The sequence below is a fragment of the Dermacentor andersoni genome, chromosome 1, assembly GCF_023375885.2.
Source record: "Dermacentor andersoni chromosome 1, qqDerAnde1_hic_scaffold, whole genome shotgun sequence".
Taxonomy (NCBI): domain Eukaryota; kingdom Metazoa; phylum Arthropoda; class Arachnida; order Ixodida; family Ixodidae; genus Dermacentor; species Dermacentor andersoni.
Genome location: NC_092814.1, coordinates 26,324,312 through 26,348,637, shown reverse-complemented (window position 1 = coordinate 26,348,637; position 24,326 = coordinate 26,324,312). Strand labels below are relative to the sequence as shown.

Here is a 24,326-nt window from a genome sequence, read left to right as displayed (position 1 = left end):
GGAGTTACTTGATGGAAACCAAGGCCTGGGGAAATGAAAGAGAAAATTGATGTTGGAGAGCGGTGGGTGAGCAAAAAAGCTGGAACAGCTTTTGTGTACGCCAAAGAAAGTGGGAACTTTGTTTGTCACGATGAGTGGCCCCCAAGTGATCTGCGGAGAAAATCGAAGGGAACTCGCGGGAAAGACGAAAGGGCGGAAAATGATCTGAGATAAGGACAACAAAGAAAAATACTCTGATCGAAGAAACGGTGGAGGCAACTCTGGGAGCACACTGCCAAAGTTTGCTAGCCGGATTTGATTTTCCACAAAACTGCAAGGACAACAAAAAAGATGGGAAAAGAGTGTATGGCTGTATATGGCTGTAGGTGACGTCATCAAGGCCGCTGTGTGGCAGGCACATCTTTATTACCGAGGTGTGCTGCTTGCGTTTACGTGCGACAAGAAAGAATACGGATCCCGCGCACTGTGGGAATCGTTGTAAACGAAGCTTTATTTCCTGTTCACGCTGATAGAAGATAATTAGTGGTGACGTTGACGGCGTATGTTTATGTTTTTCAGCTGATGTTAAACGTTAGCTGGCGTGCGCCACTGCAGTTTGTCTGCGTAGTACACAGGAGGCACAGCATGACCTGTTTCCTTGTGACGTGGTTGTGCACAATTGCTCAAAACTTCTGATATGGTTAGCATTGCCTCACACGGCATATCGCATTGCGGCCGAGGTGGTAAGCTTTGAAATATGTGGCTTACCATCTACAATCTACAAAACTACAATCCGATAATGAGGCACGCCGTAGTGAGGGGGTGCGGATCAATTTTTACCACCTGGGGTTCTTTCAGTGCAACTAAATCTAAATTCACGAGCATTTCTACGTTCTGCCCCGTCAAAATGCGACTGCCGCTTGTTGGGATCGAGCCCACGACTTCAAACAACGCCATAGCCATTAAACTACCTTGACCGGCATAGAAGTGTTAATTTTTCGGGCGGCTGCCCGTGCAGTGTCGTCGTGAAGCGGCGGTGCTTTAATGCGCCTTCGCAACAGTACGCCCCACGTCAGTTGTCCTCTAAACAAATTTGCACGGTGTTTACATTTGAGAGGTAGCACAAACGTACAACACCTTACCGTACCGTACCTCGAATTTATATTTCTCCAGTTTGTCCGCAATTTTTGCCATATCTAGTGTTAGCGTTTTCTATAGTGAAGAGACCCCAAATGAGGCATGCCTTCTGGCTTCACCTTTCCCCTCTTTCGCGCTCGACGTATGCGAGCTGTTATGAGCGAAGAATGACAAGTCGGAGCGGCGTAACGCTCGCTCGTCGTCCCCGCCCCACCGGGTCTACCACGGGGCCATGACGTTTACGCTACCAGCGCTGTCATTCGCTGCGGTCGTCCGACCGGTGCGGCAGTCGCACGACAATATTCAGCAAGTTGGTCGAATGCGCGGCGTACGATTCGGCGCCGCATGCGGCGGATTCGGTTGAGAACCTGTTGAGTGCGGCTGCCGATGCGAATGGTCGTACGACGGATCGCACCCAAAATGGCACCATGTGTCTCGGGCTTTATGCATAATTACAGTAGTCTGGAGGGTACTATGGGGACCCCCGCGAGCTCCAGAGGACATTGGGGCGACATACTAGAACGGTCTAGTAGACCCCAAACGAGTTTCTGATGTCGCCTTTACGCTTGTGCCGCGCTCCTGACATGCTATACAGACTCTCAACCACACCCCGATGCGATGGGCCAGACTGCAGCAGCAGCAGCAGTGGAAAATTCGAAGGAAAAAGAAAAGAAAGGCTCGACTTAAAAGCTTCGATTTTAAAAAGAATTTAAAAAGAAAAAAAAAGGCGGAAGGACAGTTGTACAGGTTACCAAAAAGGTAGAGTACTTGAACAAAAAAAAAAAAAAAAACATTGGTCGGGTAAGTTGAACAGCGCCAGGATGTGTTATAAACGGACAGGTGTCAAAGCTTCCATAGAAGGCGTCCAGATGCATTTGGCAAACACCTTTAAGAATATGAGGCTTCGGACGTCACTCGGGTGTCGCGGTCATAGGGGCCCGAAGTGCGTTTCATCCTATTCCTTCTGTTTCTCTGTTTCTATGGTGTGCGCGCCGTGCAAACACCCACGCGCACATGACACCCACATTCATGCACAGACAGACACACACAGTTCATTTGATGCTAGAAGGTCAGGCACTTGTGGAGCATGCTTAACGTTTGCGCTGCTAATGTATGCACAGAGAAGCTGCATACATTTATGTTAATTTTGTCATTACTTAATAACGGCTTGACTAATGTTGTCAAGCGAACAAATGATGATGTCATTGTTGATGTTACTCCTTCTGGTAGTTCACGCTGCGTAGAGATTGTATTCAAGGCTAAATATTTTCTCTCATATGTTAAGGTGGGACATTTCCGACATGATGTGCGTCCCTTCATCCCGAAGCCTTTTCAGTGCCGTAACTGCATGAAACTAGGACACGTGAGCAGCGTATGTGAGGACTAGGCAGCATGCCCCTACCTTCGCCGAGCCCCACGCTGAAAATCAATGTGGCTCCACGTTCGTGAAATGCTCGAACTGCAGCGGGTCGCATAAGGCATTATCGGAGAATTGCCCTCATGTTAAGAAGGAAATGACCGGTCTTAAAGGGCCCCTCACCAGGTTTGGCCATTTTGAGCTCACAAGCGCAAATCATACAATGCGCGCTAACGATCGTGTTTCCAAAGAATTGCATCGCTACGTACCGCGGAAAGGTCTGAAATTTCAGTCAGAACGCCGTTTTCCCTTCCCCTCGCGGCCACCGCGCTCCAAGCCGGACGATGACGTAGTCGTGTCGCTGCGCCTACGTACTCGTGCCCGCAGTGTGACGTCGCTCGTGGTGACACGTGACTTCTATAATTCTTCATGACACCATCTGTTATTTGTGTGATCTGTTGCTTGAATTGACGAATTGAACCTTAGAGAAATAATAAAACACACAAACGGAATGTCTGCGTGTTTTTTGTTTTACTTCGCACCGAAGCAAGAGCGTCGGTGCGCTTCGTCTGCTTGTTCCGACGGTCGTGCAGTCACGTGCGCACTACCGAAAATATGCCATTTTCTACCGTGTTTCAGCGCCGTGACCATGCTCTGCGATCCGCTGGTTCCGCCTCAGTATTTGTGTAGCACTGAATTATACCACTAGTCCTGTGTCCTTGTGCACAGCGCGGAAAATCGTGTGCTGCGCGAAGCGAGACAGTCACAACAGCTCGCGCGCAACGATGTCCAAGGTCGATTCAAATAGGTCGCGAAGCTTCGGGCGAAAAGCGGTTCAGTACAGATTGTCGCCGACATCAGCATGGGGGGTTATGGGAGCAGCGATTGAAGCGCGACTATATTTGGAGGGAACAAACATTGAGAAAGAAAAACTGCGTTTTTTAATTCAAGCGAGACACAGTTAGATTCATTCAACGAAAATAAAATTCCTACTCAATATTATATATTCGTGAAGAGTTAAGAAAATACAAGTTTATTTAATTTTATTACTATTAATAAATGCATTTCTTTTCAGCGCCCTTCGCTACAGGGGGCGTTGACGCCACTATCACTCGCAATGCAATGCACGTCTTGAAATGGGCAGAAAGGCGCACTCGTAAAGTTCACCTGTTGAAATACGCCCCCCTCACAGTTTGTGCTTTCTTGCTTGTCGAAGTTTGTCTGAATTTGGTGACGCGGGTAACTTCATCGCTTCTTAATCTGTTCAGCCAAAAGTAGTGAGTTACGACCACCAGATAATTGTGTAGTTGTTTTCGCGCGACTGCGCTGGCCGACGGCTTGGCATCCTACAATAGGATCAGCACTCTACACCTAAAGCTTTCGTCGGCCTCCAAAGAAAGTATGTTCTGGGCAGGGATGCGATTTCGACAACCGTACGGCTGGCCTTTTCCTGCATCGCTTTCCACGCTGAAAGCTCGAAACGCCCATCAAGTCGAATGGCGGGACATTTGAATATATAGCTCCAAAGGCAGGACAACAAAACAAATTTCGCGCCTTCGAAAACAACATGACGGCACTTCTGCTTTTAACGGATATGGCGTCACATTATTTTTTCTTCCGACAGAAGTGTTCCCACCACATACAGATGGCGCTAAGCCCCATGAACCGCCGATGGACCGCCATGTTTTGAACGTATGGGCTTTATAGAAGCTGCGCTACGAGGTATATTTACCTTGCGATGTCAGCAAAAGTGCGCACGCCGAAAAAAAAAAAAAGGACGCGAGCAGGAAAACGAAAATGAAGGCGGGGCCCGACACGTTATGCGTCACGCGATCCTCGAGGTCCAGTATGGGAGAACGCAAGGAAGGAATTTCGCTTGCGGAGGCTAGACGGGTTAAGTGGAGAGAGCGTCTATGTTTGCGGTGAAGCTCACCTGCTGAAATCATGGGTTCGCGGCACTGAAATGTTCCTATCTCAGCTATTAATGGAAATTTGAAAAAAATTGCGGCAGAACGCTCCTTAGACGGCACGTAACAACTTCCAGCGTATAACTGAAATTTCCTATGGGGCCTGGTGAGGGGCCCTTTAAAAGAGATGACTAGGGATCATTCATCTCATCCAGAAGCCGCCGCTCAGGAAGTCAGGAAGCGACGTTCCCATCGTCGGTGTTCAAGGAAGGCCGTTTCCTCTGCGACGTGTTTGCGACTTTTTACATCATCGCCTCTTTTTCTGCGGTCTAGGCCATGCACTGTGGAACGAACTGCTACGCACATGGTCACTGAGAATACTACATCTGCCGAAGCTTGGCCAGCCCGACGAGAACTACAATAATCGCCAACACAATCGCAGCAAACGTTTCAGAGACAACCCCCAGCGTCCACTGTGGGTGATTTGTCCGAGCAGTACAGGCAAGTGGCTCTAATGCTACAATCGCTAATTAATACGATCCACATGATGTTGAACAAGCTAAAAACACCAGAAGCTCAAAGAGCCCTGCAAATAATGCATGCGCTAAATCCAGTGCTTTCTTGCATCGTGTAAGTACCATAGCTTGTCCAATAGCCTCATTTCGCATTGAAGTTAAAAGTGCGCCCATCTTTCAATTGAATGCCAGATGTCTCAGGACCCGTATCTCAGACTTCCGCCAATTCGTTTTTACAAATCATTTCCGAATACTGGTCATTTGCGAACTAAATGCATCTACTTCACTCAGAATGTCTGGATAGGAATCTTTCGTCTCGTCCACATGCGGTGCGCGCAGCAAAGTATAGTCATCTACATTCGCGCGGATTTTACCGATGTAGCCCACGTGGTAGATTCTCATGACGGCAATCAATATGTTTGATTGCATGTTACACTTATGGGCGTCTACATATGCCCACCGGGCCACTTTGACTGCAAAAGGCTCAAATAAATACTGCTTATGACCAATGGCCCCCGAGTTACTATAGTACTTCAACTCGCATCACAAGCTATGGGGAAGCACCAAGATTAATTCCAGAGGCAGTCTTGCCTCCTCTGCTTTCGACGATGATATGTGCTGTGTGATCGAATGATTGCAGCACTACATATCTGCGCGGCACGACCAATAGTAGCTGCTTGGATTATACTTTGGTGTTATGTGTGTGTTTTCTTTTGCACTGTGTCGTGTCCCTGTTCCCTGTCTGCACTACATCTCGCTCGTTTCAAGATGAACAACGAACAAACCCCCATCACCACTCTCATTGACTTCGGTGTCATGGCGCTTCGCTTCGAGCGTCCGATGGTTTACGGAAATAGGGACACACGGAAGCGACCACATTCCAACATACATACTAATGATCTACCACTTAATGTCTGTAGTCACATCTGCATGTTTGCTGACGATTGCGTGGTCTACCACACCATAACTAATATCAGTGACCAAGTATTGCTTCAGAACGACTTAAACAATATTCAAAATTGGTGTGATGACTGGCTCATGCTACTAAGTCCTTCTAAATGCGAAGCAATGTCAGTAACCCGCCATTGAAATCCTCTCGTATTCTCTTATGTAATAGAAAACAAGCCTATTGAACCAGTTAAATCTTTCCACTACCTAGGCATCACTATTTCTCACTACCTTGACGTGTTCGCATGTGAATAACGTTATAACATCTGCTAACAAAAAGCTCCCCTTTTTAAACGCCATTTACGAAAAGCTCCTCCCCACGTAAAACTACTAGCATACAGATTGTTCAACAGACCTAAACTTGAATACGCTTCTGCTATCTGGTGCCCGCATGAAATTCACTTTATTAGAGAGTTTTAGTTTACAGGACGCAAGCGTCTTGCGTCCCCCATACTAAAACTCTCGATTAACACCCTTGAAGTCGTACAGAATCAAGCTGCTAGGTTCATTCACTCAGCATATTCTTACGACATCAGCGCATCATCCTTAAGAGGAAGCTTTAGCTCGGGTGCTCCTATCTAAATACATGTCAAAGGAGAATTCGTTTTTTTCGGCAACCACTGCGCCAAATTTGACGAGGTTTCTTGCATTTAAAAGAAAAACTTAAAATCTAGTGACTGTTGGGTTGTAAATTTCGAGGTAGATCGTCAATTTTTTTATTAAAAATTGGCGAAAATCGAAAATTTTCAGAAAACGATACTATCAAGTTTACAACTCTGTAACTCAACAAAGAAAAATGATAATACAATTATGTGAATTGCATCTAATAGTACATGTAAAGCGGACAAAATCGATATGTTACACATGTTTATCAAAAATTTAGTATTATGGAAATATAGCTTTTGCAGAACCCTTGTAGACAACGTAACAAATTCAGGTAAGATGTAAAATGACATTGAATTTGTCCGCTTTGAATGATCTAATGGATGCCTTTTACAGAACCGCGATATCAGTTCTTGATGCAGAGCTATGAATTTGTAAACTTGGTGCTTCTATTTCTTTCAAACTATCGTATATTTGAAAATCTTTTTGACAACATGCAAGCCCTAAATCGAAATTCCGCTTCCAACCGTCACTAGCATTTAACTTTCTCTCTCAAATGCAACAAATTTCATTAAAATCAGTCCAGGGGTTATCTCAGATAAACGTTTTTGCGTTTTACATGTATTTGAATAGGCCGCGTCGGAGTTGGGCCCGAGCTAAAGCTTTCTCTTAAAAGCAGACTCCAGTTTACCAACTCTTTCGTATCGCCATCGCATCGCCAGCTTATCATTACTTCACAAATTTTGTTACAGTCCGCTCGCCATTGCACCATACATTTCACCGCCGGCACGAACATCACGTCGTACTAGTCATTCATTAAGTTTCTCTCGCCCCAAAATGCGCACTGGCACATTTTCGTCATCGTTTTTCCCTCGTGTAGTTATAGACTAGAACGGCCTTCGTTACGACATCGCTGCAATCACCAGTTCATCTGAATTCACGGAAGAAGTGTCAGCGATTCTCTTACCTAACTAATATTGTTTTAACTATTGTTGTAATTCCACCCCTTATGTAACACCCCGGTATGGGGTCTTTAAGGAATGAAAGAAAGAAAGAAAGAAAGAAAGAAAGAAAGAAAGAAAGAAAGAAAGAAAGAAAGAAAGGAAGAAAGGTTAGTGGAGTTGAGTAATCCTCCTCCGCTATCGTGCGTTCAGTTGATTGGTCAAGGTTTAAAGAAGATATGGATGACGCATGTCGGGAAAGCCTTGGCCATAATGTAGAAGATACAATCGCGGAAGCAATGAACGCATTCATCTGCTCGCCTTACAAGGTGAGCAGAGCGAACAGACTTCGGTGTAGAACTGGACAGGTTGCATGCGGCATGCCGACAGCTGGAAAGAAAGAAAGAAGAAAGCCGGCGGAGAAGAGAGCTCGCGTGCAGGAAGCGCGAGAATAGATCACGCTGTAGCGTTATCAGCCTGAGCATCCGCGGTGTCAGCCCCTCCCGAGATCCCGCTGCACCATGGCTGGCCGGCCTAAATAAACTGTGGCTACGGTGCCTACCTGTTCGCACCGCCTCCCACAAATCGGTGACCCGGACGACTGAGCTCAGCCATGCCAGCGTCAACCCACAAATTGGTCAGCCAAACGATCGAGCCCAGCAATGCCAGCATCAGCGCACCGACTCTACCAAGGCGAGTAACGTGGCCTCACGCAGTCCGGCAGACGTACCGCTTTTGCGGGGTGCATGGGAATTCTACATCGACATGCGGGACATCTTGTTCATCCAGCTCGACAGCCACTTCCTTCTCAACAAGGTTCCTCTCTTCGGCTACGTTCCAGGCTCCGGTTGCCACCCCCCGGACCCGACTTACGAAGACTTGTGACCCGCCGTCCTAGCTCCTAATGTGAACTCGAACGCTCAACCACTTGAACCTTCGCGTAATTCCACGTCTTGTCGTCCCACATCGCCTGCATCCACCCGTACCGATCACCAGCGCGCGCCGGCCCCAGCATCAGACTTTTACTCGGTTCGTGAGCCACCTCCCTAGCTTAAAAGCAGATACCCAACGACTCTTTCTAAGGAATTCACGGGGCCAAACGCAAGTGCTTTCGGCTATTCTACGGCCCGCCGCTCTCCTTCCTTCGACGTTCCCGCAGGCTGCCCGCTTTCTGTTCGGGGCCACCTCACTCGTCACCGACACAGGGGCTCTCCCACCGGCTCCTCCAGGAGCAAATTTCACTTTCGCAGGTACGGTGACGCCATGACCACAACCTTCGCGATGCATTCAACGACCACCGCAACCCTGATGATATCAGCATTCGAGACTTCACCACAAGCAGCAGCACGCGAGCCTTTCGATATTCTTTGCTCACACCTTCCGTGGATGCATGGCCTACCGAAGTATTGCAGCAGCCCCCCCCCCCCCCCCCCCAGCTCTGCCATCTGGTTTCTTCGGCTCGAGAATCACTCCTACGTCAACAACATGAGTGACCAACATTTGCGCTATCTCCACGCAAGTTCCAAGCTGCCAGACGGTCTACTTTTGAAGCTACGACTTCTACAGGCATGGACACCTGCGAGAACCTGCGGCAGGTCGCGATTTCGCACCGCGGTATGATCAAACGCAGTAATCAAATAAGAGGTTTTTGCATGCTCCCTGACCTGGCAACCATTGCTTCGCGAGCCTCGATGTTTTTACTGGAGGCTTCTGTTTCTCAAAATTTGCCTTTGTCTAGGTGCTACAGAGGACGACGCGCCTCCGTCCAAACGGGAACCTTAGCGCCTGTTTCATAGTCCTTAATGTCGAAGAGGCAGTTTTTTGTCGTCAGTGGTTGGCCCATGTCAGTGGCGCGCGCGTAACATAACATTTACCGCTTCGCAACGCGTCTTCGGCGCTCTGCGAGCGCCTGGGTCATCGGTGACCGGAGGCGATCTTTTCGTACGTGCCACATGGGCACGAACATGGTCTAAGGCTGCCCAAGCGGCATCTACCTAAGCCCCCCTTCCCTCCGTTATCCCTATCTGCTGCTTACCGGGTTGCTCCGCTCCCTCTGGCAGGAACCCTCCGTGTCAGGCCTTGTGGTAAACCATAGGGGGGGGAAAAGCACCGCCCAAGCACTCCGTACATATGGTTAACCAGCGAAGCTAAAACGTGCGGCCCCGGTGCTTATCACTGACCTAATCCCGACGGTTCATTAAACGACGGCTCGGTAGGCTGCCGAATCTTCCTTAGGCAGATGCTGCATGCACTTGGCTGCACGAGCCTGTTCTTGTGCCCGGGCTACAGCACCGGCATGGCGTAGACGAGCTCGTTCCCGGTTCTGCTCGCGGCGTTGCTGATCGAAAGCTGCCTGCTCCTCAGCAGTACGTATGATGCGTGGTTTACCTATTTTGGAGCCGGAGAGAAACCGCTGCGCGTGTGCTCTGCTGCGACGGAGAGCAACGACGTCACTACTGGCGCAGCCAATCACGCGTCTCTTTCTTTCTTTTTTGGCGCATGCGCATGAGGTTGCGCCGGAGGAGCTCTTGGCGTATTGGCTAGCCCTACACGGCTTCGTTCTAAAATAACATGTATTACATAAATCAAGGGGGGGGGGGAATTATGCAATATTTCAAGAATGGAATCTCAGACATGCGAATCAAACCGAGGACTTCGCAGTTGTTAGCGGAATCCTATTGCCTGACGCCACGAAAAACAACCGGAAAGTAAGCGTATTCCATTGTATTCATCCACTGTCACGTAGTGAAGCTCGGCTAGAGACAAACGGAGCAAAGCGCCGTCCTCCTCAATGATACTTTAATGCCTAGGGAAAGACAACTTTAGAGAAGCAAAAGTAACCAGATGTCTCTCTCGCAACTCACACATGCGCACACAATCGGGTAAATAAAAGAAAGGTCTCGCGCAGGTACTGCGACTTCTCGCGCAGTCAACCGATGATGATGACAGGCAAGTGGCGCTTTTTGTAACGAGAATATGTCGGGTACCACAACTTTAACAGTACAAAAAATTGTGGCGCCCTTTAGTTATTTGTTGTGTTCCTTCCGTGGATTAAGCTTACCTTTTATTTAAGGAAAACTTCACTAAAAAAAGCAAACTATAGCGTTAACGCTTGTTGGCCAGGTAGTTGGTTCTGACTCGATCGAATATCGCCGCGAACTGACGACGATACACGAGAAGGCCACACACGTCTCGTAGGTAATGAAACAGCACAGAAACAACGTGATTATTGAAAACTTATATACGTTGCGATCGCCATTGTCTCGGCCGGCTTGAACGACAGTCGTCTTGTGCATATGTAATGCTGTTTGACGCCGCATCGACTGGCTTCGCGGCGCAGCTGTCCCTCTCAGCTCAACACCGTCGGGGATTTGCCTATTTCGGCGTAAACGGGTAAACGGGTAGCCGGGCGGCCCCCGCTATTGAACATCTGCTGATGTGCGAACTGCTAGTATCTTGTGCCATGTGCCCACATTTCTCTCTTCCTTGCCATTCTGTCCCTTTCGCGTCTTTTCTCGGAACATTTCTTCAGTATACAAAAAAAAAATGGGCTGAAGGTCACATGACAGGCTCTCTCAAGTTGTGAATGGTGGTTTATATCGATCTATGAGCAATGCTTTCCGCCAGTACCCACGAACCAAGGTAGATAGCAACGAAAATTCATAAGAGGCTAACGACCATAAACAAATATAGGCGCAACGTTAACCTACATAACTCCACGCTATGGATTGGTACAAACGCGTGTAGTTGATAATTTAGTTGCGAACAACAAGAACTGCAGCTGGGAAGGTCGCGAAGAGTAGATAACCAGTAGCCTAAGAAAGTAACAGACAGTGGACGAGAAACTCAGTCAAGCAGAACATTCGAGCTGGTGTGATGAAATTAGAAATTTTCAGGGATGTAGCCGACTGATCCAATACATCTAACTGGAGACAACTGGAAGAGGCCTCCATCCTGCAGCGGACATCATATGGGGCGATAATGACGATGATGATATGTTTCATAATTTAAGTATGTGTGTTTGACTTTTGGGCTAGCTGTGCGAATCGAATTTACCAAAATGAGCTAGCTGCCAGAATAGCAGGTCTTCGTAGCCAAAATTATAGAAAGAGATAAAAGGTAAATAAAAGGTAGGGGGGTCCGCTATGCAGGACTGAGTGCGGTTGCCTACGCTGCATTGGGGGAAGGGGAAATGCTAGCAAAGTATTGTGAGGAGAGAAAGTCAAAGTTGATGCGCGCTGGAGCTGCCGACATAAGGAAATTCCCAGTGTTGCGTCGTTCACTGCGCTTGCCTTCAGGAAACAAAACAGCGTTTCGTGATCTTCTGCAGCTGTGATTTACGTAATCAAATTCCCGAGATCTTGTTCGAAGGGAAAGGTCTTCCGTCTTCCGTTTACAACAGTGCAGAGGCCAATTCTCGTAGGGTCCGTAGTAACGTAGAATGTGTTCCACAGTTTCTTCGTATCAAAATCCATTGGATTCGGCGCTATCAGTCATTTATATGAAGAACGTGTATGCGTATGTGAATGCAACACCCAGGCGTAAGTGACAAAATACTATTCTCTTTAGTTTTGGGAAGATTCGGGAAAAGGCGTAGTTTCATAGAAGAGTCGAGTGGATTACAAAAACTCCAAACAAAAGCCCTAGATGGAAAGCCACCCTTACCAAGAGACTTATGTTGAAAAATGCCTGGCCCGTTTAATTGGGGAAAAGCAAAATAGTACGAGTATTGCTGTGACGCTACATTGCACAGATATTACAGCAGCGTATTCCTACTTGAAAGAAGCGTGCGTGTTTCTTTTGTTGGGTGTTTTTAGCGTACAACACGTGACTACACAAGAAAAGCTTCTTCTGCCTCGTGATATTCCTGTATTATAGAGCTGGGGCATCAATAGAGCACGGCTTTGCTTTTGTTCTGTTTTGTTTTAAGTTCGTTCCACATCTTAGGACATTATTCTCCTTTTCTTAAATATATATTCAGTTGAATTTATGATGGCGCGGGCAGCGAAGGCCCTTCATTTACGCCTGTCTGTAAGTATAAAGTGCTCTGCGAAAAGATACATGTCACTTTAGGACGGGAACAAACAACGCTTGGACAGGTCGAAGTGAGGACGACAGACAAGGCCCTGAACTAACGACCACTGGTTTATTGCGGAGAATGCAGTATATACAAAACACAGTCTCAGCACAAAAGAACAACAAAAACACGTTATCTGCCCCGGGGGAGGAATGAAATCATGACATCACGTGCGTCGTCATAGCAGGCTGTCCCGTTTTTTAAATAATTAATTGGCAGAATGCTTGTGTTGCATGTGTCGATTTAGGAAGAATCGAAAACCCTGCAAATGGCGTGCCACTGTGGTGGGGGGGGGGGGGGTCGTGTTTGTATGTGTGTGTGTGTGTGTGTGTGTGTGTGGGTCGGTGTGCGTGTATGTGCGTGTGTTTCAGTGGCTCGTGGCGTGTGTTTGTGTGTGCGCGCGTGCTTTTGCTTGTGTGTGTGTTTGGGCGTGCGTTGCACGCACTTGTGTGACTGCCATCTGTGTGGGCGCGTGCTTGTTTGTGTATGTGCGTGCATCTGTTTGTGCATGTGCGTGAGTCCTCGTGCGTGCGTGCGTTTGTGTGTACCTGCATGAGTGTGCGCGTGTTTGCGTCGCAGTGTGTTTGCGCGCGTGTTTGGGTGCGTGTGTGTGCATGTGTTTGTCTAGTCCATGTTGTTGCTGGAGTAATTTTACGTTTACGTGCAAAAAAGCCTTGAGAATTTGTGCTATAGTTGTCGAGAAAATCGATTTCTCCGTTCACATGCACTTATATAGAAGCTCCTGAGTAAATATTTCTTTTAAACGCCTAATTTGATTTTGAAAACATTCTCACGAATATATTACTAAAGTGAACAGTTCCTTTTACCAAATTCCACCTTCTGTTATACTTTTTTTTTTTTGCAAATATGGTTGGTTTGCGACAACATCTCGATGCCTTTCATACACACCTCGAAGCGGTGCGGCAGGGGTGTGAACCAATATGGCACTGGCCGAGACCGCGTGCCGCTACAGCAGAATCCAGGCTTGGTATCGAGTGGCCCTACTTCGCGTCGACGCCGCACGACACCTAGAGACGAAACGCCAGCCAACGCCGGCAGAAACGCCGCTGGCAAGAGGCGCGTCCACTCCTTGGCATTCCTGCTGGCCGCTTCGCCCAGTGTGACTGCGAGGGCCGACTTCGGCAGTAGCGCTCAACGCCACAACACCTGAAGACGATTTCATATCAAAGAAAATTAAAATAACTCGTTCACATATATCTCTGACCATGGTAATTAAATTGGTACGAAGAAATCAGTGAAATTATGACTGAATAATATTGATTAGTATGGCAATGAATTAATTTGCAATTGCCTCGGTGAACTATCCAAAACTGAAAACTCCTCCCAGCTTAAAAAAAAAAAAAACGCTAGTATGGTCACTTCATTGGATTTCTAAGGCTTAATTAAGAGTTTTTAGGCGACAGATTCAGTGTATCCAAAATGATACGTTGGACTTTGCGGGGTCAATGTACGCCGCCCTTGATCATGCAACTTGACACCAAAGTGATGCACGCTCTTCATGGCGCGTTACGATGGTGGAATGACGATGACGACATGACTACGACTGTGCCCGGATTGGTTGAGGACGGAGCGACAACCAATCAGGATGCTTCTAAACTCGCAGTTTATTTCCACTGTTTCTCCTCCTTCGACCTCTCAACGCAGCTATCGCGGGGCATTCGCCCAATATCTTCATGACACCTAAGTCCAGTTATTTCTCGTAGAATGCTACCGCATTGAAATCATGCGTATTTTCAAAGAAAAGGCTTGTGTACAAGCTACAAAGCCCCATGTCAAGCGTAAGCCAGACGACCACGTTATAGCAACTTTATTGTTGCTAGATGGAAAGCTGTCGCTGTCGCAACTGATAACAGGCGGGCTGGCCCTGAAACCTGACTGAAAATCTCTCATCGTTTGTTTTCCATCTAACGTGCTGTCATAGCTCGTTACAAACGCACTTGCGAGCGCTAAAAAAGGCCCGCAAACTAGCAGTGACGTTTCTCTAATGTTTCCGCGGGCTGTGTTCAGAAATTTGTTAAAGAATTGTATGAAACATAACTTTATGGAAACAATTAAACAGGGTGTTTTCAAGAGGCTCTGCAGGCTACACAAGCGGAAGATATGTCCCAGAAAAATATAAAGGAATTCGAGTCAATCTTCAGTAAACGGCTAATTGAACGCGCTACAAAAAAGAAAAAAGAAAGAATGTGCAGATCCGACACCCTGTGGGAATCGACGTTATGCGAAGTATTTTGCAGGCAGCGGGCTAACTAGCATTGCTTGAGTTACAGCGCAAAGCGGTACGATATACCACTATTAAAAATGTTTGGTCCTAGCTCTGTGAATAGACCACTCACATAACATCAAATGGATGATCCGACTGTAAAAACGACAAAAAAATACTCCTTGCGCCTGGCTTTTCGAGAATAGGACGTCTTATGATGCTGTATTATACTTCATATTCGCTGATCAGAACAACATGCCATCAACGGACGGAAAAAAACTGCTGGTAGCGTTTATATACACAATGTACAATGTATGAAATTAGTATAGAAGCGACTTCATAAATTATCGATTTGCGGCGCTCGAGAGGACTTGCAGAAGCTGTAAGCTGACCGTACATTAGAGCGTGAAATGGAAACCATTGCTTGAATCGAGAGCGATTATGTTCGTATGAGCATTTCTAACGCACGTCTGGAACTCTTCGCCATAACCCTGTTGCGATTAATGAGAGTGCCCTGCGTAATTAGCACTGGGATGTATACAGAACGCAGTGATCTGCACAGCGACTTGTTAATACCTGTAGGTGGCGCTATACAGGTAAGAAGCGTACGCGCGTAATTAGGCCCTTCATGCTACGCGGGCACGTTCACCCAAATCTAGGCTCAAGTCCAATTACGTCTTCTGTTATTGATTGCGGCCCGCCGAGAGGAAACGGTCGCAAGGCCGGTAGCGCTCTGCAGACGCGTGCCGCGTCTTGTTATGTCTCTCAGAAAGGATCAGAGGAATACACGCCACGATTATTATTAGTTTTTAAACAGCGACGCAAATTGATCCAGACGCAATGCACCTTGGCGTGAAATGCTGGTTAGGCTGGATTTTGTTACGCAACAGTAATCGTCATCGACACTGGCTGGGTCTTATTTTGTTAACGCCCTCCGCTAGTTACTATCTTGTTAGGAACCCCACGGGGCGCTCATCCGCGGATGGCGTTCCTGGAAGGAGACTGAAGCAGGGCGTGTAGAGTTAAGAAAAGGAAATCCGCGCCGGTTTTATAGCGTTAGAATTATTAGGGTGCTTCACGCACTTCCCTGTGTCTGTCTGGCTGGCTGGCTAACTAACTAACTAACTAACTAACTAACTAACTAACTAACTAACTAACTAACTAACTAACTAACTAACTAACTAACTAACCATGTTCCAGTCACTCGATAGTCAGTGGTCGAAATGGGTAGCGCATCGGGCTGCTCTGTTGAGGTAACAATGTTCGAAACCAAACTTCGGACCACCTATGGAAACTGATTATGTGGCAATGTGTACATAGGTGCCGCTCCTCAACGAACTTCTTTCACACCGAAATGGGTCACTGTATATATGCGGGACTGGGTAGGTACCGCGGTTCGAAGAAAACCTTTAAAGCTGACTTGGAGCACTGGGTAAGTGTGAGCCCCTTTTCAATGAACTTCTTTGACACCAACTTGGGTAACTAGTTATGTGCCACTGAGAATGTGCTGAATTGAATGCACGTTACCAGGGGCCGTATAACGTAAAACTATTCCGATATGTTTTTATTCCAATCTCCTGACGTCAAATTTGCGTAACCACCGACGCAAGCATCGGGCGATCACCCGCCAGGGTTGTTTGAACAAACCAATCAAACGCTCCCCTCGTTCATAGGGGGTCACTTTTGTTTGCTTCAAAAACGAACAACATTGCCTGCACTGCATGAGCGGCTTGTCTTATCTAATTGGCTCACAAGAGGCGAGGAGCATGCTCAAGTGGAGAGGGATTCGATGGGGCCGAGCCACTGCACTGAATATCGATAACCGGATGAAGAGGGTGGTGCCGGCGTCTGCGATTGGTCCGCTTTCTCTTACTTAGCTTGCGGTGGCTCGTCGACAATCGCGGCGGCATGCAACGGAAGCTTAAGAATGACGCTAAAACGTTTCTCAGCAAAGAAGAGTTGGCAGAACGAGGTCGTAAACGTGCCGAAAGTTCTCGAAAACGCTACACGGTCATGCAAAAAGTTTTATTACACGCAAATAAACCAATGCTCTCCGGCAGCGGCGAGCAGCCATTGCCGGAGTGATCGGCGCCAGCCATCTTTTATTCCTTTCGGAACGGGGCAACCTGCAGCTATTCAGAAGAAAATTCAGTTTTGTTTGGCATATTAATGCATCTTTAACGGGTACGCGTCAATTTGACCCAATAAGTTTTTGCGGTTTTGTGACGTCGTGTGAGAGGCAGGTGAAGTGGCTGCAGCCCGAGAACTTTTGACCAATAGCCGAGGGCTAATGGCGAAAAGCGTCGAATCAGAAATAAATATTTTTCTTTTGTTTGGTCAAATTATGCATAATCATTGTGTACACGTCACATCAGATGGGGAGTTATCGCAGTTTTCGTGACGTCGCGTGAAACAGGTGAAGTGGGGGTGGTCCAAAAACGTTTTTGACCAATCGCGGTGGGCTGATTGCAGAATTGGAATAGAAAAGTTCGGAATAGCTTTACGTTATAGCGCCCCAGAGTTCCTTTCGGACAACCCGCCGTGGTTACTCAGCGGCTATGGTGTTAGACTACTGAGCACGAGGTCGCGGGATCGGATCCCGGCCACGGCGGCCGCATTTCGATGGGGGCGAAATGCGAAAACACCCGTGTACTTAGGTTTAGGTGCACGTTAAAGAAACCCAGGTGGTCGAAATTTCCGGAGTCCTCCACTACGGCGTGCCTCATAATCAGAAAGTGGTTTTGGCACGTTAAACCCCATAATTTAAATTTTTTTTCCCTTTCGGACAGCAGCCCCACACGTAAGCAGGCGGCGCCACAAATTCACTGAGCATGGGCCGTTTTACAGCGTAAGCTGCTATGGGCTCGTTGCAATAGCCGTTTCCGTTGGCGATGTTGTCCGGCGTCCGTCGCAGCTATCGTCACGCTTCTACCCACTATTGGGGATTAGCCAAAAATCGGTCGGATTCTCTTGAGGAAGAAAAAAGTCATTGGCTGGCGACATATCTATAGGAAATGCATGTATGGCATACCTAATTAAATCAAGCATTCAAGCTTACTGTTCGTCTCCGCCCCATTTCAAAGCGGATGCCAAATAAATTATCATAAAGATAGTCATCATCATTAGCATTATATCGTGTTGCTTGTCAGGCGATGTGAGATGTGCGTCGCAAAGCGTCGATACGTGCGCGCTTTGCATTACATTACATTTGCATATTATTACACCAGGTTGCACGCCATGTAGCAATTGCATAGGTAGCGGTACAAGGTTGTCGCGGTTTCCTATCACATGTGTGGCTCCTACCCACTTTGGGGGATTGTCATAAGGAACAAAAATATTATATATATATATAAGGTTGTGGCTGAAGAGATGACGCTGGCCCTGATAGTACAAAGAAGAAGAATAGAGTACGACGTTCGTTGAATTTGCACAGTATACTTCACTGACCTTACGGCTGGTGGACCAGCCTGCGTCAAAGTTTGACCAGCCGAAACTTAAGTGAAATATGCTGTGTAAATTCAACGTACGTCGTACTCTCTTTTTCTGTATATATATATATATATATATATATATATATATATAATAGTGAAGTAGACGCGCGTATGGAGGGGGGGGGGGGGAGGCGATTTATTGACGTTTCGGCCGGGGTGCGGCTTTCATCAGGATACAATGCATGGCGTAGGTACAGTTTACATACATGCGCATATCAACCAGATGAAGATGTGTTTGCATAAAAACCAAAGAAAATGCGCGAACAGTTGACACATGTCTAAACAGACGGCGTTTGCAAACACATCTTTTCAAGATACGCACAAAATATGAAATTTGAAATAATTATCAGGTGACAGCAAAAAACGTCACCGAATAGGTGCTATGTCACCAATGAAGAACAGGAAATGAAAACAAAAGGTGGTAAAAAAAAGGGGGGTGGAGAAGAAACGAAATGTGACGGGCTATGTGGTCAAGCAACTCAATTTTCCAACCCTTTCATTCAAACCGACCCGCCGTGGTTGCTCAGTGGCTATGGTGTTGGGCTACTGAGCACGAGTTCGCGGGATCGAATCGCGGCCACGGCTGCCGCATTTCGATGGGGGGCGAAATGCGAAAACACCCGTGTACTTAGATTTAGGTGCACGTTAAAGAACCCCAGGTGGTCAAAATTTCCGGAGTCCTCCACTACGGCGTGCCTCATAATCAGTATGTGGCTTTGGCACGTAAAACCCCATAATTAAAAATTCATTCAAACCACACGTGACGGTATCAAACTGATTCAATCGTAATTTGAACGAAATCCTGATTCAAGCAACGTGACTTTCATCTTATCAATTGAGTGGTCAAGGAGATGTACGTGTTTTATGATGGGTAGGTTGGGCAACGTATTAGCCTGGGATTTGTGACTGCTAAAGCGCAACCTAAAAGACCCTTCTGTTTGTCTAATATACTGTTTCTTGCACAGTGTGCATTCAAGCATATATATTACGTCTTTAGTATCGCAGTTGAAATCGCCTTTGATTTTTAAATGAAAGTTTAAAGCCGTACTAGTGACCTACTGCGATGTACACATGTAGAGGCATACTTTGCATCGCGGTTTTCGGCAAGGATGGCTTCCGATGGCGTCAGGGTAGTCATTCTTAGATGATGATGATGATGATGATAGTGTATCTCGAATATTTCCAGCTGGTTCTAGGTGGTTCAGCGAAGATGTCTGTCAGGCGTTCACTTGGCATTAGAGTATTTTGGTGCTTCTTTAACCGATCTGAAACACGCGGGACTGATGCAGAATGGGTTAGAACAAGATTTGTCTGGGGTGAGGGAGTCGGTTTCTTCGCAATGCATAGAAGCGCCCTACGGTCATGCACGTCTGCGCATTTTAATGCGTCGTCAATTAGCTGTGGTGGATAATTTTGACTGACTAAAGCGTTCTTTAGGGCTGCGCAATTTTTTTGAAACCCGGATTGTTCAGAGCAGGTTCTTTTGAAACGTAAGGCCTGACTATAAGGAATGCTAGTCTTGCAATATTTGACCTGGTTACTACCGAAGTGCAAATATTGATATCGGTCTGCTGGTATTTTGTATGGGGCAGTAGATAGTTTATCATTTTGATACGCTGACATCAAGGAAGTTAATAGTAGATGGAGAATATGTGTGAGAAAATGATATCGATGGATGGGCATTGTTAAAGTCAGAAATGAAGGAAAGCAGCTCCTGTTCACCGTGTGACCAAATCATAAAAACATGGTCGATGTAACACTTCTAATACAAAGGTTTTATCATCTGTGTTAGCAAAAATTTATTTTCTAGCTCACTCATAAATATATTGGCATAGTTGGGGCTGATCCGCATACCCATCGACGTTCCACTAACTAAGTTGTTTAGTTGTGAAATAAGTGTCAACAAAGTGGCCAACATATTGCTGTCTATTAGTTTCTCGGGTTATGCTGCTTTGTAAGAATTGACGACTGCGCTGATGCTATCTGCATGCGGAATGTTGGTGTACAAGGATGCTACATCAAGTGTAACCAAAAGAGAGCCTTCAGGAATTTTGAGATCGATGATATCTGACAGAAAGTTGGTAGTATCCCTTACGTAAGACAGAAATGTAGCTAGGATATTACTAATGAGGGAATCTACGTAGCCGGACAAATTTTCTGTCGCTGTACCTATACCGGAAATGATGGGACGACCGGGTTATTTATTTTATGTATTTTAGGTAAAAGGTAAAAACGACCGGCAACAGGACTTAGCTCATCCATAAATAAATTTGCGTAGTTGAACCCGATCCGCGTACCCATTGACGTTCCGCTAACTTGGACATAGTGTTGACCTTGAATTTCGAAGTTGTCAAGTTCTGAAATAGGTGTCACCAAAGTGGCCAATGTATTGCTGTCTATTAGTTTCTTAGAGAATGGATTGCGTTGTCAGGCACATTTTTATTTTTGAGATCATGCACCGTGTTTTTCACCTGTATGTGTATTGTTCAGTGAGGTCATGATCAAGGCGTTTATAAAACGTCACATCTGCTAGTTGTCTGCGCGCCTCTGCGGTATAATCGGACTTTTTCGTTATGACAACGGCACCAACTTTGTCGGCAGGCTTAATGACGATGTCTTTGCGAGAGGACAGGGCATCTAATGCTTTCATTTCCCTGGCGGACAAATTACGGCGGAAGGGTGCTTGTTTTCGATACAATTGCAGAAAGTCTCGCTGTACTGCTTTGATATACATATCCAAGCATCTATCGCGTTGTGAAGGAGGGACCCAGTGGTTGCCAGGAGGTAACGCGTTTTTAGAATAGCTCGAGTTGGACCGGTCATAGAAGTATTCGCGTAGGCGTAGGTTACGGGCAAAATTATCCAAATCTTTCAGCAATTGCAATTCACTGTGTCCGCCTTTAGCTGGACAAAACTTGAGACCACGACGCAAACACTGTACTCCTCAGCCGTTAGCAAAATGTCCGAGATATTAACAGTATTGTTCTGCTCTCGATCGGAACTCTTCTTAACAAAGGATGACGAAGAAGTAACGGAGTGCAGTTCAAGAGGCTTGGGTTGAAGAGGTGCGGAATTACATACCCTGTCCTGGGCTTGCGGAAGAACACCCAACGCCTTCAAGGGACCGTACCTCGGCTTTCACTGTATGAATTTCATTGTTTTTTATTCGAATGCCTCTAGTGCAGCGGATTGGGTAGACGACAAGTTTAAACTTGCTGCAATTTGACTTTCTTGGTTCTTGAATTTATTACTGGAAGAATTATAGTGATCCAACACAGCTCGAGTGCGTTGTAGTGAAGCATTTGTTAGTACGTTATCCCATCTAGCCTTATTGCGTTCAGACATGTCAGACAGAGCTGGTTTTATAACGATGCGGAGACCCTTTGGTGCAACAGACGCAGCCAGGTAGGTATTTAGCGTATCTACATGTAGATCATTGCGGATTCTTTTTTCTACAATCTTTCTTAACTTTAGGAATTCATTCGAATAGAGATAAGTCACATTATTTGTGACGAAATTTGAGCGCAGTTTTACCCATGTTTTCATTTCGAGATATACTGAGGCCGAGAATTTCTGACTGAAATCACCGCACCGAGTTGCAGTGGACCGGTGCCGTCAGCGCCTTCGCACAGGGAGGGGCAGTATGGCAACGCTGGCATGACGAGCGCCACCGGTGCCAGCCGTGGTAGAAGACGAGGGCGCGAGCGATGTACTGAGGCAAGGAATTGGATGGACGGATACAACTTTATTTTAAATCCGGCAAAGTTTAACGACTCGGGCTCAGGCGTCCCATGAGGGGACTTCGAGGCCTTGCCTCGTCGCAAGAGCGGGCTGTCCAGCAGGCGCGAGAGGCAAAGAATCACCGCGCCGACTGGCAGTGAACCGGTGCCCTCAGCGTCTTCGCATAAGGAGGGGCAGTATGGTAACACTGGTATGATGAGTGGCACCGGTGCCAGCCGTGGAAGAAGATGACGACGAAGGCACGAGCACTGTGACACGAGCGCGTTTGCGCGGTTACGCCGAATGATGCCGACACTCAACCCAGGAATGAGCGCCTAGAGCTGCGCTCTAAAATGCATTTTTTTTGTGCAATCAAGTTTTCACCAGTAATGTTTCGTATTGTAACTTAAAGAAAAATGTTTTTTTGTACATGGGGACAAAGCTATCTTGCGGACTTGCTGCAGTACCTCGTGCCCTGGCAGACTGGAGAATATAAGCGGTCAGGTGGGGGGGGAGGGGATCATTGAAGTCTAGCTTTATACAGCTGTTTTATGAATGTTGTGTAGAGATATTCAGTAGAAAACTGAACAAAGAGGAATTGTGGAGCGAAATGCACTTTATACAGAAAACCCTACAAACAAGGCCGTTCAGAATATTGCAATGAAACTACCATGTTGAGTAAAGCATTGGCTAAGTTAACTTATATGAATGATCGTAGTATTGGGTGTGAAATATCCCGAAGAAAAAAGAAGCGACAAACAATCTGTCGCACAAATATATGCACCAGACCAAGCCTACCAGCCCATACGGGTCTAAAGATATTATCTCGCCTCATAGGCACATAGGTATAAGACCACACAACAGTAGCGAATATTCTATGAAAACGTTGAGTGTAAGTGCGGGCATAAAGAAGTATCTGCAGTACATAACATATTTTTATAGCCAGGAATAAGTTACAAGCCGCCGCCCTAGCAAATATAGAAAGGCGGCGTGGCGTAATTGTACCCTCATGGCGTTGGAGTGGCGGTATACGTTCTTGCCAGAAATGTGCGCTAAGCTTATGCGCATCAAAAGGAACGCCAACGTATTTATGTGGAACTGCTCTCCATTCTACATTGGCGTAGTGAGTCAGCGTACATCCCCATAAACCACCCAAGGACGTGAGCTTTTTGACCGATTTATCTGGGCACTAGAAGCCATACAAAATTTTTCACTCAATGATAGAACTTTGTCAGCGCTCGGTTTGTCTGCGCAGAAAAAGGCAAGATCATGTGCGTAAGCTAATACTTTGAGTCTGTTGCCTAAAATTTAAAACCATGAATGTCACTGCACTTCAGAACGCTTTTACACATTTTCTCTAAATAAAGGGCAAATAGATGTGGCCATAACGGACAACTCTGTTTTGATGAGGAAAGAATAGACACTATGGCTCGGACAGATTACAATCAAAATGATACTGGTATAACAGTTAGTGTAGCACGTGCGAACACATTTGTAAACTGAGCCAACATTAACATGTTCTAAATGTTTGAAAAGGTAGGCGTGGTTCATTCGGTCAGGTGCTTTTGCTAAATCGACCCGAAGCAGTGCACAGTGGTCACAGTGGGATGCGCAATACTGAAGGGCTGCTCGGGCTAGATGTCAGTTGGTTTGTATGGAACGGCCTTTAATACGCAGGCCTGGTGATTGCATACTGGAGTCGGTTAGATAAATAGATAAGATGAGAATGGACCTAAACGCTGAACTCATTGTTTCATCGAAATTTCTATATGCTCAAATGATTGGTCACATGAAGGACATGTATGATTTAACAGAGTTTCAACCGGACTGGTACTACCTCTTGATAAGTTGCTTGTTGTAGCCAGTTTTTAAGTTTTAAACTATACTTGTAGTTTTTGTGTGGTGCATGGTGTGCTCCGCGTGATTTATAGGTTCTTGCTAGGCCATGAATACAAGATGTGTTAGCTAGTGCTTGCACGTTTCTCGCTTATACATGATTCAATGCCATATAAGAAAAAAAAAATGGGCGTTTAGCTTTGTGAGTAAGACACTCTCCTTGTAAACGATGGGTCGTTGGTTCAAAACTCATCACCGCCAACGTTTTTCGTTTCGACTGCATTGTTTTTTTATGAATTAACTTGATTATAGCCGTTGACCTTACTTGACAGGCAGGCAGACGGACGGACTACCTCGCTGAGTAGGTATAGAAATGCTAACGAATTTAAAAGAAGTATTGCAATAAGATACTGTATGACAACTATATTTTGTACACCTGTGTTTTACGTTCATGGGCAATCCTTGCCGATCTTCAAAAGAGTCGAAAGATGTACTTGTCGCGAGAAATACCAGAAAATTAAGTACACATTAAATAGGTTTAAACGAAGCATCGCTCGACATTTTTTTAATGTTTCCCAATTTAATTGCATT

General features: G+C 46.3%; 1 pseudogene; it reads left to right on the top strand.

Annotated features, from left to right (window-relative positions):
* The window catches only part of LOC126545994 (uncharacterized), a 132,228-nt pseudogene extending 123,956 nt beyond the window's left edge, over positions 1-8,272 (top strand).
* Positions 8,273-24,326: the final 16,054 nt, after the last annotated feature.